We start from the raw sequence: 16502 nt of genomic DNA, 5'->3' as shown, positions 1-16502 counted from the left end.
GGGAAGTAATGGGTTGTTTTAACCTTAAACTCGTGTTAGAGGCCATTCACATATTTTGTGACCGTGGTCGTAGCAATCCTTTATGATGCACCAATGAGGCATGGTTGCAGCACTCCCTCGCAACTACTCCCAAATGAAAAAGGGGGCATACTAGCAATAGAAATTAAAAAGCAATTCACATTTTATTTTGAATTTATCCATATTGGGGCTCATCATCTTCTTCAAGCTTAAAAATGTAGATATAGATTTTGTTTGATTCGTAATAGATCTATCAACCAAAAGTCGATGTGCCAAAAAGGCACGAGAAGCCCATTTTGGGAAACTTCAAATGAAGTTTTTCGCGTTTTTCTCACTTTATTCTCGCACAAAAAGACATGAAAAGATGCATGGTAGTCAAATTAGTTTCAGACTGTTCAAATCTTCATACAAAATCTCAATGCGTCTTTTAACCATCGGAACTACCAGAAGATGTTCCCAAAAAGACTTACCAAACAACCCCAAAGATGCCATGGTATTAATTTTGTCACCCCTCAAGCATCCTGTTGAAGGATTACCCTACTTGCAACATCTCATCCCTTTGAAGGATCGCCATTGGTAAACATTTAAATAGTTGAGAATGGGAATGCTAAGTTGCTAACCCATGTGAAGTCATAATTTAAACGCAATTGGTGCTTAGCCAAAAGGAATCAAGGAAAACCAGGTAAAATTTGATGAACTGGATGAAGAATTGCTGGTTTTGTTGCAGGTTCTGAAACTGAAAAGAGGAGAAACTTTCATTTCTGCCTGGTTTAAAAACAAAGCCAGGTAAAATCAGGTAGGGTGGTTATACTGGACACAGCTCTGAATGATGAGATTAATAGAAATGACAAGTGGGTTGCAATAGAAATGATTACACTGGGTTCTAGTTGGATTGGACCAAGGTTGTGTTCAGTGTTGGGCTCCTTGCGGCCTTTAATTCAAGTCCAATCAAAACTATGGTCTATGGGTAAGCTTGGGCTTCCAAGCTCAGCCCCGGATCAAATCCTAAAAAATTAATCCCTCTAGAGCCAGGTTCGGGTTTGGGCCACCGAAGTTGCAGCTTTTAGATGAAACTATACCAGCCGAGCCTTTCAGCAAAATGAAATTAAAACAAGTATTAAATGAGCCTATTCTAGCAAACAGGTACCTAGCTAATTAAGCATCCTCAGAGGTGCAGACAAGGTAAATTATATATATACTTATACCCCCATGTGGATTTTTCAAATACTTATATACCATCCTTTGGGTTTACTTGGCTACCAAACTGCAAGGGGTTTGTTAATGGAAGAGCTGGAATAAAGATGAAAATAGGCCTTATACTAAACAAAGGGGATTTCTTACTCACTTTTCCTACCCACCGTGAATTGCAACCACACATTTCTATTATGAATTGAGAGATGTGTGGCTGCAATTCAAGACGGGTAGAGAGTGGGTAGGAAATGTGGGTTCAGTGCTCTTAATCATAAGAGCATAACTTATGCCTCTAAAATATATAGGGTAAATTGCTGAAACTTCCCTTGAAGTTTCTAGTTGTTGCTGAAACCTCCCTTAAAGTTTGGTAATTGCGATCAGTTTCCCTGAACTCTCAGACATAATTTGCAAGTAAATCCCCTTGTTAGAATCCTCTAAAGAGAGGCATGAAAATGTCAAGAATACCTATGCAGTTACTTCGACCAAAGTGTTTATCTTCCATGTTTTCTCTACATATGAATCGTTACCCCTAACCCTTCTAATCTCTTTTGCGAAATTGATTTATTTTTCAAAATTGCCCTTTATATCAATCCTCCAAAGGTAAAGGTGAAACTTTAAATTCTCTTTGTTTTTTTGGTTTTCATAAAGTTTGAATTGTTTTTTTCTGTAGAAATTAATCAGCCTCAATAGTAACTACATGGATATTTTTGAATATTTTCATGCCTCTTTTTACAGGATTCTAATAGAGAAGGTCTACTTGCAACTGTCATAAAATTCAGGGGAGGTGATTGCAATTACACAACTTTAGGGAGGTTTTAGCAATGGTCGAAAACTTTAGGGCAGGTTTTAGCAATTTATCTAAATATATATATATATATATATATATATATATATATATATATATATATATATATATATATATATCTAAAATTAATAAAAGATCCTCATTTATAAACATTAAATACAGAATGACCATCTCAATTTTTTTTTATAATTTCATTTTGTTTTTTCCTTAAATCATTCTCAACTTTTAATTCCCACTTATTAATGCTATAGCCGGAAAAGTTTGTCCTTTCAAAAATTACAAATGAGGGTATTTTTATCCATATAACTATACGCAATAAGTGCCAAAATAAGGTTAATTAAATTAGATTTCTAAAAAGTTTCAAACATCAGCTGACGTTGAGCACTAAAAGATAGATAGTAGAATTATATAGGAGGGACAGAACAGCGGTAAATCAATAGGTAACCTAAGGGAGATTCAATTCGTAGTAATTAAGATGACAGGAGCATCAGAAAATTAAGATGATAAAGTTTAGAGTCTTGTTTATTGCATGATCGATCATTTCAATAAGATCTCCATGAAGGCTTGACATAGAGCTTTTAGGGTTTCGATAATTCTATCTTCTTTTGTTTAAAGCAACAAAATTTCTTTATTAATAATCATTAAAGGAGCCTGGGAAGGGGGGAAGGGGACTCTAGTCAATATCTATTTCATAAAAACTAACCTTTATTTGGTTTTGATAATTAATTCTATCCAAAGAGGATAATTAGGGAGAAAAGTAAACAGAATAAATAGAGTAAAACTAAAAGCAAAGCCTAGGAACTAATCTAAACAAAAGATAGGAGAACTAATATCTTGTTTCTGGTAAGCAACATTAATTAATAAGTCATTAATCCATATCACAGAAATAAATTAAGTCATATAAGGAAAGCTTCATGCTTGAAAGAATTAAGACACCCTTTTCCTCCTAGATCAGAACAAATTCCCTAAGGCATTAATATAAGTGACGACACTTGAGAGAGTAAAATGCCCTTTTTTTTTTTTTAATTCAAAGCATATAATGAGTTTATTGTGCTACAAGAATTAGATGTTTGTAAAAGATACATGACATAGATACTATATATGCTTCTCTCCTTTCATTTCTCTCTAGGGTGTTTTTTTAGTTTCAATCGTATGGGAGCGCAATGGATTTGAATTCCACAGACGACACAATAATTGAGGGTTTTGTTGCCGAATTTCTCCTAATTCCATGACCTGAAAATGTTAGACAATCCCTTGATATTTACATCATTTAACTTCATTAATTGCATGTATATTTGAAAAGTCCAGAGGTTAAGTAATGAAGACACGTCATGCATTTATCTTAAAACATTGAATAATCCATATGTCACAGTGATGAAAAGATCATCAAGTTTTAACTCTCTAACCCTCAATCAAACCTTATCATCAATTTTTCATTAAGGATTGTTGTGCACCAAACCACCCAGCATGCATGCAAACCTCTTGTATCAAAGTCAAAACAAGGGTCTTAGCTAGGCTGTTTTTTTTTTTTTTTCTCCACTTTTCTTCTTTATTTTGAAATCATAAACAAAAAGAACATTTAATGGGTGCTTGTAAGCATTAATTAACATTTGCATTGTGTAGTTGCGTGTCGAATCCTGATTATTGGTGGTTCTATAATTCAAAAACAGAATTCGTTCTCTGAAATTAAAGAGGAGCAGAAGGTGAGTTACAAGTATTATTGCTGAACCATCACTTCATTCTTGATGAACAACTTTTTATATATTCAAATCTGTTAGCATATATCACAGTAAGGAGATGGAAATTCTCGATATGACACAGTTCCGATTTTTTTTCCCTCTTGGACCACATCTAGGGCACTCCACATTCATCTTGATTTTGGGTTAATTAGTGTGCTCAAGTTTCTGCATGGAATTTCTCAATCCAACCCATGCCAATCTTGGGTGGTGATGTGTACCCAATAAAAACCCTAAAACTCTTGGAATGCTTTAAATCATGATCGAGCTGGTTAATTAATTAACCTCCAGGACTATAACATATATAATGGCAAAATGGTTTGAACATTGTTGGGGTGTATAGCAGCAATACTGAGTACTGTTATGTTGTGTCCCATTTTCACAGTTAACGTGGATCTCTCTGCATCTGTGCTGTACCGAGTCTGTAACCTACAGGCATATTGTTGGCTTTGCTTGGAATCGACTGAACCAGGGGTGGTTCTTGGTGCCATGACATTAGTAATTAAGTTTCAAGGAAACGAAAATTACTCTGTGACAGGTGGTCACTACACATTTGATGCGTTGGATTTCTTAGTATTTATTTTGGTAATCTCCTCTTTAATAAACAAACCTCCATAATTGTTCAACAAGTGTTCCATAGCCATTTACAGTTAAATAAACCATCTTGTTTACTTCATTGTTTCATTCTCTTCAAACATAAAATTCTCTACTGTGAGAGATATATAACAGAAAAAAATATCAAGAGATGTAAACAGATGGAAGACACTGATGAACAAATGAAAAGAGTTCTTATTCCATTTCAAGACCATTATTTTGAAACAAGGGGAGCCAGAAGAGAAAACAGTCACACAGAATTCTGGGCTCACATCAACATAATAAAACCACTAAGTTCTAATGATAAAAAAAAAAAAAAATTACTTTCAAGGCTCCTACTGACATATATAGTAGGTAGGTCTTAGAGCCTCAATGTTAAATCCAGGTCAATAGATTTGGAGCCTGATCTCTTCCCACCTGTTCCATAATCACTAGGGCCAGCAGCTTGTTGAGAAGAATTATTTCCAGGTTGCTGATGATCCTGCCATGACCTAGACCCTTGCCAAGCCATGATGAGCTCAGTTGGCACTGCTGGTGGTGCAAGAGTAAGTTCAGTCTCCCTTAGGTTGAAGTGTTGGGTGGCTGCATGATCCCTTCTCAGTGCCTCAATTTCACGCCTATGAGCATTTTGATGCCCACCAAGTGCTTGTGAGGTCCGGAAGACTTTGGAGCAAAAGCTACACTTATAGAGCCGGTTGTCCCCCTGAGTTCTGACTGCTGCTAAGGAGGCATTGAGGGATGAGCCCTGAATTTGGTTTGCTTGGCCATAGTAACTCATGTCGAAGGTTAAAGAAACTACACACTGGGAAAATGAAAGTGGTTAAATATTAGAAAACCCCCAAAAAAGAGAAAGCAAATAGCAGCAAACAAGAGGAACCTCACTCAGGTGAAGGCGAACTGAAGTAGAGGTTGTAAGGGAAAGAAAGGGTATTTATAGAAGGGAGAAGGGAACTCATGAGCCGTTTGGTTTTATGGCTTTTGGTTTTCCACAGCTGTTTACGGGATTTTTTCTTTTCTTTTTCTAGATATGTAATCTCATATTAATAAAGGGATATAGCTTATATTAAGACATGTTTCAGCCTTTGCTTGCGGCATTCATTGAAAATTTTGACGTAAATAGAAACTATGGGCTTGCATAATTTGCCCACCCTAAAGCGGAAATTTTATTAATTTAATGCTTCAAAGCAAAGCAGAACTCGGACAAGAAGTATTTCAATGTGATTTTGCGAAGCACTTTTACCATTGAGCCAAAACTGCTTTAAAAGTAAAACATGTTTGATGATGACCCAGGGGACTCACTTTGACCAAAGATATCTCTAGTTATTGGACTTTGGCCACATCCCTTTTTATAGACACCTGATATATCCCAAGTGAAAGGACATGGAAGCCCTTGTTAATGATAAGAATTAAGCATCGATACATTAGGATGAATTTTTCTTTTGACTTATGATTAATGATTAGGAGTATACCCTCTTTATCAAAAATGGGATGTGCCCATATCACTCCCCTGTGATTTTTTTTTCTCTGTTTCTATAGCTAGGAAATGGCCATATAATATATGAATCAGCTTCTTTTAAACAATATTGAGGCATAATTTCGTCAAGATAAAACTTATAGACAAGGATTGAGATAAATCCGGAAAATGCAACTAAAAACTTTCCTATACGAGCCAATTTAATGAAAGAACAAAAACCAAAAGAAATTGTTATATTGCTAAAAAATGTTATTCAAGCAGTTATTTTGAATATCATCATCATCGTTCATGCCTTATTCCAACTATATAGGGTTGGATAGATGAATCCTGTTTTGTCAATTCATTTTATTTAAACCCATATCCACTATTAAATTATTAGAAAACCAATTCTCACTTTTAAGAATATGTCCAATTATAATTACCCCGCAAATTTTGTTGAATTCTCACCTTAGCATAAAAGCCTAGACATAGGAGATTCCAATCCATGCTTTATTTAGGCTTCCAAAGAGAAGGCAAATTCTTACTTTTCTTAAAAGCATATTTTTCAATCTTCAAACTTCAAAACATTAAGGCTATGATTGTTTTGAAGGAAAATGTAGGGAAAAGAAGGGAAAGACAGGGAAATCAGTACAAGGTTTGTAAAGGTTTCCCTACCTTTCCCTTACTTTCCCTACATTTTCCTTCAAACCAAACATAGCCTAAGAGAAAAACTTTCAAGTAAAATGAAGCTCAATATTCTTTATAAAGAACTATAAATAGAGTAGCACCTTTGGCGACATAGGGTTGAGTATTTATTAAATTTTAAAAGGATTGAGACCTGACGTAGTCGAAAAACTAAAATCTTTAAATTGAGTACCCAAGTTGCACCTTTGAAGACATTGGGTTGAGCATTTATTAAATTTTAAAAAGATCGAGACCTGATGTAGTCGAAAAACTAAAATCTTCAAATTGGGTACCCAAGTTGCACCTCTATTTACCTTCAGGCTCAAAGAGAGAAACAAAAAGTTGATGGAATGTTCCTAAGGAATCTTGGAATTATTATTTAAGAACTTTCCTCTTCAACTTTCCAAAGGCCATTATCCAATGTTGGTCTATCTATAGGAGTTTTGGGAGTGGTAGACTGGATATACTTAACCTTTGACAATTATTTTCACAAAGTGGCCTTTCTCAAACTCAAGCCCTGTGTTCTCATGCTTGCCAGCCCAAAGATTTTACCATTCCTTCAACTTTGTTTCTTTCTTATTTTATATGAAATGAACATAGCCTTGGGTATAAAATAAATGCTGCTTTTCAGAGTAAAATATACAAGTTATGAATGATTGGTAGTCTCAAGAGCAGCTTTGCAAAGAAAGAACCAAAGACATTGTCTTTCAAAAGCAATGGTTTTATTTTCAAAAGTAGAAAAGTAACTTTTTAGAAGAAGGAAGCCTTGATTGGGTAGACTTTGAGTCAACCTTTCTATATATAACTTCAATATGCTCTTTTATTTGTAGAAAGAAAATATATGGCATTTATGGAACATATCTTTTTAGATTACCACAACCAGATAATTAAGCTCAAATCTTTCTTCTGATGAGCATTGTTTTGCGTCCAAGATTCTTTCAATTTGCTGGTTTTCCGAATCTGTTAGTGTTTTCCACATTTCTGATAGAAGATTGTTCTCACTGTCACTGGTTTATCTTTTCTCTCTTTGGCTGTCTTTATGATCAGATTCATGGATGGTTCCCCATAGGTTTTCTTGGGGCGTGATTGATCAGAACTGAGGAACCATGATTTTGTTTTCCTGAATAAGGAACATATATAACTGGGGATAACTTTTTTTTCTTAAACCCCATAGGCTGATTCCATTATTCATCAATTCATGAAAGCTACATCTTCCTCAAATGTAACAAATTAATACAAATTCAATGAAAGGAAGGGACCATAATTGAAGAAACCTCTCTAATTACTTCTTTTCATCTGAATGAGTTTCATAAAAACCAGAGGTTTTTTCCTTTTCTTTTTTATTTTTTCAGAAATCAAAAGTTAATTAACTGGGGGAGGGGTGTTTGATAGGTCAAACCTCTTCCGGTATCATGTATTTCCCGCATCATGGATTTACCCTGAAAAGTTTGGCAGGACTTGGGTGCAAGCAGAAGTTTCCACGTGAAATCTAACCCTGAATACCCGAACTCCATACCCACTAAAATTCCTATTACTAATGTAGTTACTCAAGCATTAATTAAAACTTACACATTTCCCTCAAATACTGAAACCTTCTTTTGTCTTCATTAAATAAGTCTTCATCATGTGACATTTATGGCTTTTAATAGTTAATTTTATCTTTTTTGATATATTTTTGTATATTAGTGTAGAGCACGTATTATACACATTTATAAGTAAATGCAAAGATATAAGTTAATAATATGTTATTAAATTTAACTTTTATAACCTGCATTAAATATAGGGAAAGTATAGGCTTTTTAATAATATTAGATTACATGCATAAACAAAAATGCTCTTATTTATACTTCTTAAAGGGACAAATTGACCAACTTTCCTTACTTTAGCATCAAGGTCAGAGTTAGACCTGTTCATGGGCCAAGCTTGGGCTTGGCATTTGCCAAAATTTGAATGAGCCTGGCTGAAAGCCCAAGCTCAAGATAGTGTAAACAGGTCTAGTCAGAGTAAGAAGTTGAAAGTGGGTTTAGGAAATAAAATAAATATTTGGGATGATAAACTGTATTTCATGATTATAAATGAGGACATTCCATCAATTTTAAAATAAATTTTGGAGGAAAGTTCATGCTTTTATTGTTAAGATATTTTTTTAAGTGTTAAGAGCATTTTGGTAAAATATCTATTGAATTATATGTGTTAATTCCATTTCTTCCAAAAAAAAAAACCATATACCTTTGTCTTTGTGTTAAAAAAAGAGTACAAGTTATTAGAGAAAACTGAGGGTTTGTACAAGTATTTGACTGAAAGAGAATATAGATGGTATTCCCTGTTTTGAAGAAGGAAAAAAAATTAAGGGTCCGTTTGGTTCGTAATTGGAATCGGAATCGAAATCCTCTAGAATTAGAATTGGAATGGTCTATTTTTATAGTCTATTTGGTTCAGACAAGAATCTGAATGGGAATTAAAATCAACAGGAATGAGATTTCATTCCCAAGGGAGGGGCAGGGAATGGCCATTTCCTCAAATGGGAGAATGCCATTCCAGCAGAAATGAAAATGAGATTCAGATTCTGCCCAACTAAACAGTTGGAATCAGAATAACACATTCCGATTCCGATTCCAGACCCCTATTCCTGCAAACCAAAACAGACCCTAAAAGTTCATTGATGATAGAGGGCTCATGCTTGAAAGGATATAATTATATAAAGCCGGCAGGTGGAAGATGGAGGACATTTGGATAGAGGATAAAGAATCATGATATTGCAAATTGTTAGCTAGAAAAGAATGCAAGGTGCCAATTGGGCAGTTGGTACTCCTAGAAAGAGCATAAGAGCCGAAACATGGGCTACCGGGTTCTGGGCCCGACTAGCAAAGGTGAGAGCTTGAATTCCTAGGGACGAGGACTCTCCCGTTTACAACCAGAGATAGACAATTGACAGCTTCAACTTCAAGGGGGTGGTTCATGGTTGGCTGATGGGCGGGTGTTCTGTTCTCCATCCATGATCGATCTGAGCCCATACAGCCTCTAATCTGACTCGACCCACATGGGGAATCCAAGGACCTGAGCCCATTTGGTAACCATGCATGTTGATATGGTTCCCAAGTTAGTTCTGCACCAAAGGGGGTCCGAACACAGCTCTTTCACCTCTACACCTGCTTAGATCGATCAAGGGGCTGTTGAGGATGCTCCCCCAAGAGACAAGTAGAGATCTTCTGCCAACAAAACACCTTCCATCCCCCTTTCCAACTTGATCTAACACCGCATATCTCACTATGGATGGTTTGGATCACTACCAGGATTCATGCAACAGAACAGGATAACACACTAAATTTGAAAGATTTTTCCACACAATTGATCACTTGAGTGAGAATGCCACAGTGACTGGTGGGTATCAGGCAGGTGAACAATAGCAATTTTGAACATTTCATGGAGCTGAAAATAAATACAGATCGAACCTGCAGTGATTAATTAAGTTGGATCAAGTCAATATATGCATGCATATATGGTGAGTAAAATTCAATCTGCAAATAATAAAATGGGATATTTTGGAACCAGCTCATTCAACCAAACAAACTTAAAATCTAATAGAAAAACTTAAAATTGAAACCCTGGCATTTGAAGATATGCTTTTGCAAATGTTTTGGGAATTACTACAAGTTAACTAACTGCATCGATCATCTATGCCCTTAGGAATAGTAGAAACTGTACTTTAATTTACCGACTCAGTGGCAGCAACATGGATAAGAAAGGCAAGAAATTAAACAAAACAAACAACAAAAGGTGATGATGATACTGCATCAACGGTAGTAGTACCTAGTCCTAGTAAAATTCCACTCTGCTGGATAATGAGTTTCTAATGTAGGTATTCATGCAGAAAAGCTGCTTGCTCTTTATAATTACTGTTAGACCAACAATTTAACACAATTCTCCTTGAAAAAAGAAACGAGGCTTTACATGTCGATTTCAGGAGTCAATTCCCAAGCTGAATTAAGTGGAGATAAATTAAAGCCCAGGGATTTCGAATAGCCTACCCTAAACCTAAAGGGTTACTGTTTAAATGTTGAAAATTGTATACAAAGACTTGGAATAATTTCTTTTGACTTACTGCAGCAGTCCACTAGATTCTGCACATTTGAAAGCCTCAACTAGGATAAGCTAAAGCGCGATGGGAGTGTTGGGAAAGCTAGGGTTATTCTTGGAGTATAACTAGCTTGCTCCTTCAAGTGGGGGATTAAACTTGGGCACCTACTACTGCCCACATCGAGTCATGCACTCAAAGGCAACTCAGCCAATTAGATTCAGATGGCAAAGACTAACTGGCTCATCTTATATATAATTCCTTTTTTCTAGCTAATGATATTCATTGCTGCTTATAGGCTTATAGCTAATTAATGGAATACGTCAAGAGTCCTATACCAATATATCTTCAAGAAAAGCCATAATGAAAACCCGTGAAACCAGCCTCTCACTCTCCATAGAATGGGTTTTCCATCATTAGAGGCGCCAGGTATGTAAAGGCATCGCCATGGCGTAAAATACGTACAGCAGGATTATGTTTTGAGATGTGAGGGTGTAGAGAGGGTGGGAATGGGAAGCAGGTCAGCAGGTCAGCAGGGACACAGCTGGCCCTAGTACCAAAATACCCTTCCCTTTAACAATATGACGTCTAAAATATGATCAGTTGTTCTCATCGGTCACTCTCACTGTTTCATTCCGACTCCTGAAACCTGACCATTCTCCATCACCAACATCACACAGGTCCGGGACCGGGAGAATCTTCTGCTTGAAAGCTGAACTGGGCAGTCTAAAGAAAAGACTCGTCTGGGTTAGCCACTCCAGCCTCCAGCTTCCATTCATTCACTGTTTCATTCCGACTCCTGAAACCTGACCATTCTCCATCACTAACATCACACAGGTCTGGGACCGGGAGAATCTTCTGCTTGAAAGCTGAACTGGGCAGTCTAAAAAAAAGACTCGTCTGGGTTAGCCACTCCAGGCTCCAGCTTCCATTCATTCATGTGGTAAGTTACCAAGGAAAATGTCTCTCTACATGGTGTGTGGCAAGAACCTCACCATTAAACTCTTCTTAATCTCATCTCTTCTGTCAAATTTTGAGTAAATTTTTCTACCTCATGATTTGGGGTGTTCACTTAACTCTTCTAGAACCAATTTGGTTAGATGAATTAAAACATTAAAATTTGATAAATTGAGACTGTGGAATGGTACATGGCCTTGATTAAGCCAATTAAATTTTGAGTTGGCCTTCTCAACTAAACATCCCAACTTGCAGCTTGACTAACTATAAATAGATGTCAAATTTTGAGTTCCATTTCAAACTCAACTCGAGTCAAGCCAATTATAAATTAATCATTATTAAAAATTATAATAAATGAGTGTTTAAAATCTTAAAAATAAAAATATATTAAAAACTTGACTATATGTTAGAAATTATAAATAAATTAGTATTATGAATTGTTATAAATAAAAATATATTAGGAAACTTTATTATAGATCTATTTGTTTTATTTATATTATAAATAAATTAATATCAAACAATTAATATTTATTTATATTTTAAATAAAAAATATTGAAAAAATAATATTTTATTAGAAGCTCGATTAGGCCAACAAACTACTTAAGCTGGGCAACTTGACTAACTACTCAACCCGAGTCAGGCTCGACTCGACTCAATAATCTTTGTCGAATTAAAGTTAGTAAGCTGAGACCAAGTAACTTGCAAGTTTGCTTGGCTTGCTTACACCCCTACTTTGAACAAATGGGATTTTCTACTCACTTTTCCTATCCACTCTCTACCCGCTGTGAATTGCAGCCACACATCTCTCAATTCATAATAGAGATGTGTGGCTACAATTCACGGTGGGTAGGAAAAGTGAGTAGGACATCTATTGGGTTCTACTTTGAAGCCTTGGTTCTTAGTTTTTGTTTGGAGAGTAAGGTCTCATGCCCCTCCTTTTTTGGGTATCCTTAGGCCATGTTTGGGAGTGCTTATGTTAAAATTAAGTGCTTATTCGAATAAGCACTTATTTGAATAAGCACTTATTTGCATTTGGCACTCAGTTTTTTCAAATGCTTATTTTAAAAGATAAACACTTATTTCATATTGGGCGTTTGGTGATCTTTTTCTCCAACAAGCACTTAAATAAGCAATTATAACTTTTTTGTCCTTCATTTTCTTTCAAATTTTCAAAATACCCAATCCAAAGTGAATGAATAAAAGTACTTTGATAGAAGTGCTTTTATAAAAGTAAATTTGTAAAAGTGCTTTCGTAAATGTACTTTTTTAAAAGTGCTTTCATAAAAATACTTTCATGTAAAGGTACTTTCCTAAAAGTGCTTCCATAAAAATATTTTACTTTCATAAAATTACATTTATAAAAGTGCCTTTGTAAAAGGGTATAATTGGTATTCTAAAAATTTATTGGGAACAATTATGGGAGAAAATTTGAATAAGTGTTTATTGTATGAGCACTTAAAAATAACTGGAAATTTGGGCTTAAAAAATAAGCCCCTATTTTTTAAAATAAGCACTTATTTCGGGCTTATTTCCCATAAGTGCTTATTTCCCAAACACCAATAAGTGCTTAATGGTGTGGTCCCCGTCCAAATAAGCACTTATTTTTAAGCACTTTCAAACATGGCCTTAATGATTTTTTTTTCTATCTATATAAGAATCTTTCTATTCTTTTCTTATTAAATAGAAGAGGAAGAGGGTAGGAGGAGGCCTGGAGTGGGAGAAGACCCCATTTTCTTAATTCTAAAAAATTCTAAAGCACAAGAAATCCTCCAAATTTCAGAACCATTACAACCTATCTTAAGTTTCTCATTCGTCAAGGAGGAATGGACTTGGAGAGGTGTCAAACTTGGAAAAAACAATTCATAGTGACTATTGGTGGGTGGTGGTCTAGTTGGTTGGAAGCTTGGAATGATAGAATCCATGCCGATGTCAAAGAGATTGTATTATGATCAGAGAAAAACACCATGGATACAAATTTGGTTCTTTTCCATCAATGGTGCAACTTAAAGTAGGATTCTTTACTAGTTGTTGCTACTCAGTTCTGCAACGAGGAGATGGGAAGAATTTTGTATCCTGGCGACCTGCAATCAAAGAAAAGATGCCAAAAACCCTGGAGTTCAAGTAAAATAATGTGGACGCTATTAGAATTCAAGGAAAGAATGCATTGATTGAATATGATAATTACATTATATTTATAGACTAAAACAAAGATCAAGCCTATTCAAACTCAAACTCTTAGACTCTATCTAGAACTCTATGTAGCCTATCTTAATTCATCTCAAATTCTATTAAAATATAAAAGATTCTATCCTACTGAGAACTCCTAATATAACTCTATTCAACATCACCCTTATCATAACAGCCCTTACACCAATATTTAATTCCCTAATACCCCCCCTCAAACACATGGGGATTAGAAATCTTCATGTATTTGATCGCAAATGGCTGCACTATGATGATAGCTATGTAAATGATGATGATCTTGATAGTGTCCTATTGTGAAGATGATAACAAACCTCCTAGAATGATGGTGATGGCAAATGATGACTGTTTATATGATAGCATGATGAGAACTTGAGATGATGTGTCCAAATCTCCAAGTCTGCTGTGATAATGTGGCAAACTAATGATGACATGGCTGTGCTGATAGCATGATATTACTTCCTCAAGAGAGAGTCTCTATGGGTTGATGGTGAAAATTGTCAATGGGCCAAATTGAAAATAAGCCATGAAAAGACCTCACTTTTAGTGGGTCAATTAGGAATGCCACAATGGGTTGGCTTCTTGAGCTGATCAAAGAATAGGCCATATCCGGCCAATATCAAAATAGGCCAACAAGGGCCAATAAAACACCTTAATAGGTCAATGAAAAAAAAAACCTTAATAGGCTAAATTGCCACTATGAGCCAAATGGCAATGCCTCAATGGGATTTCTTTTTTTTTTTGTTTATTCTCTCTCTTTTTTTTTTTTTTTTTGCTCAAATGGGTCGTCATAGGCCAAAACACACCAATGGCCACTATGGGCTGAAAACTAGAATGCGCCTACCAAAATGCAGAAGAGCAGCAATGTCCATTTGAACTTGTTGGACTGATTTGACCAGGTTGACTGGATGAACCAATCGATCTGAACAAAACCGATTTGAACTAGTTTAACTGGCATCTTCAAGTATTATTTAAAATTGAATGAAAGCTTTGAATATTGTGCACAAGTGATCACCATCATTGCCGACTGAAAACACCTAATTGAGGTGCATGGATTGAACAAGAGTTACATGACAATAGCCTTGTCAACTAAAGAGGTGTGTGAATGTAATGCTTTGGGATGATTTGTTGATTAAGGAGATGAGGAGCGGAGCATAAATCATAGTTGTGGATTAATGCAGTTTGTTGAAGTGAGGAGACAAATAGGTGAACCATCAAGGTCAGTGCATATTGCGATGTGAGACTTTAACAAGAGTTGATAACAACTCTTGACGATGGTAACCAAAAATTTCTAATCTTAACCAACACCTACATCTGGTGGATGATCTTTTATAAGACGATGAAAAATTTGGCAGCAACAGAAGAAAGAAAACCAAAGCAATGATGAGAAACATAAGTCAATCAAACACTTCAGCAGTGGCTAAATCACGAAGGATTGCATGCTCTATTAATCTTCTGCTTTGTTGATGAGGACCATCATTGGCAGTTGGAGATATGCGCATAGGGGATCATGAACTTAGTGTTGCCAAAGCTCCAAACAACAACGCATTGTCCACCAAAGAAATCCAAATAAAAGTAGAATAGGTGATCGGATCCCTCTCCATAGCTTTTTACATGATCTATTACTAGGGAATTAAGATAGAGATTGGTGTATGGGCTGTTATGACAAGGGTGATGTTGAACAACAATGGATCTGCTGATCTAAGATGACTAGTTCGAAAATCAATATTCTACAAAAAAAAAGTCTGAAAATAAAAATAAGAAAATTAAAAATAAAATGGAACGACTACACCTGAAACGCAATCTAATTTCTCTTCTCTTCTATTCCGTCCCGTAGTCCTGCAATGCTCCGGTACCCCACCTTTCGCTATTCCGTCCTATAGAATCAAAGAGAAACAAGAATTAAACTAAGATAATGGATCAAGTAATCAAACTAAAAAGAAAAAATAATGAAACAGATCCAGAAAAAGTAAATAAAATATTTTCTCTATGCTTCCTCGGCAACGACGCAAAAAACTTGGTGTATCCGGAAGCGTGTCGTTAATCACTCTGAAACACCAGTTTAAACATTTATAATTTTTTTGTTTCTCACAACAACTATAAACGTAGTAAATGGTGAGAACAGGTCGTATCCACAGGGAAGCGAGGGAAAAATTAATATTTTCTTAGATCTAGACAAGATAACACAAAGGAGAGTTGCAAAAATATAAAATTAATTAATAAAAAAAATGGAATTCATTAAAACCAAATTCGAACAGTACTGAGAATAACAAGTGCATAAAAATAAATAAGTAATAGAAACAAATAAAGAGACGAAACAAAATAAAAATGTTTGAGAATCTGATCAGAGGTAGCAATTTTTAGATCTCTCCTTCCACCCTCAAATTTTAGATCTATAGAAGAGAATTAAAACACAAATTAAATCTAATAAAAGTAAATTTGCATGGGGGAAAAATAAACTGAAACTAAAGAACAAAAAATAATTCTAAAACTGAAGAAAATATGGTTGGGATTCAAATCCAGAGGTGGCAGTAGTGGTGTTGGCAAACTGCAAGTAGGAGCCCCTCCTCTTCCTCTACCCTTGAACTTCTCAAGATCAGCCTTCCTTCTTACCTGGGTGAATTGACCAACCCCTTCTACAGGGCCCATGGGACCCTTTTTATAGAGAATGGTGGATACAACTAGAAATAGGGAGAAAGATGGAGGGTGATAGTTGAGATATAGCAAAGTTATGGATGCCCTAGGATTTCTAATGGATGGCTAAGATGGTTTTGGGGTGATCCTAT

The sequence above is a fragment of the Nelumbo nucifera genome, chromosome 1 (genome assembly GCF_055504915.1).
Source record: "Nelumbo nucifera cultivar China Antique chromosome 1, China Antique-T2T, whole genome shotgun sequence".
NCBI classification, from domain to species: domain Eukaryota; kingdom Viridiplantae; phylum Streptophyta; class Magnoliopsida; order Proteales; family Nelumbonaceae; genus Nelumbo; species Nelumbo nucifera.
The sequence above is the reverse complement of the archived record's forward strand: the minus strand, read 5'-3'. Positions refer to the sequence as shown.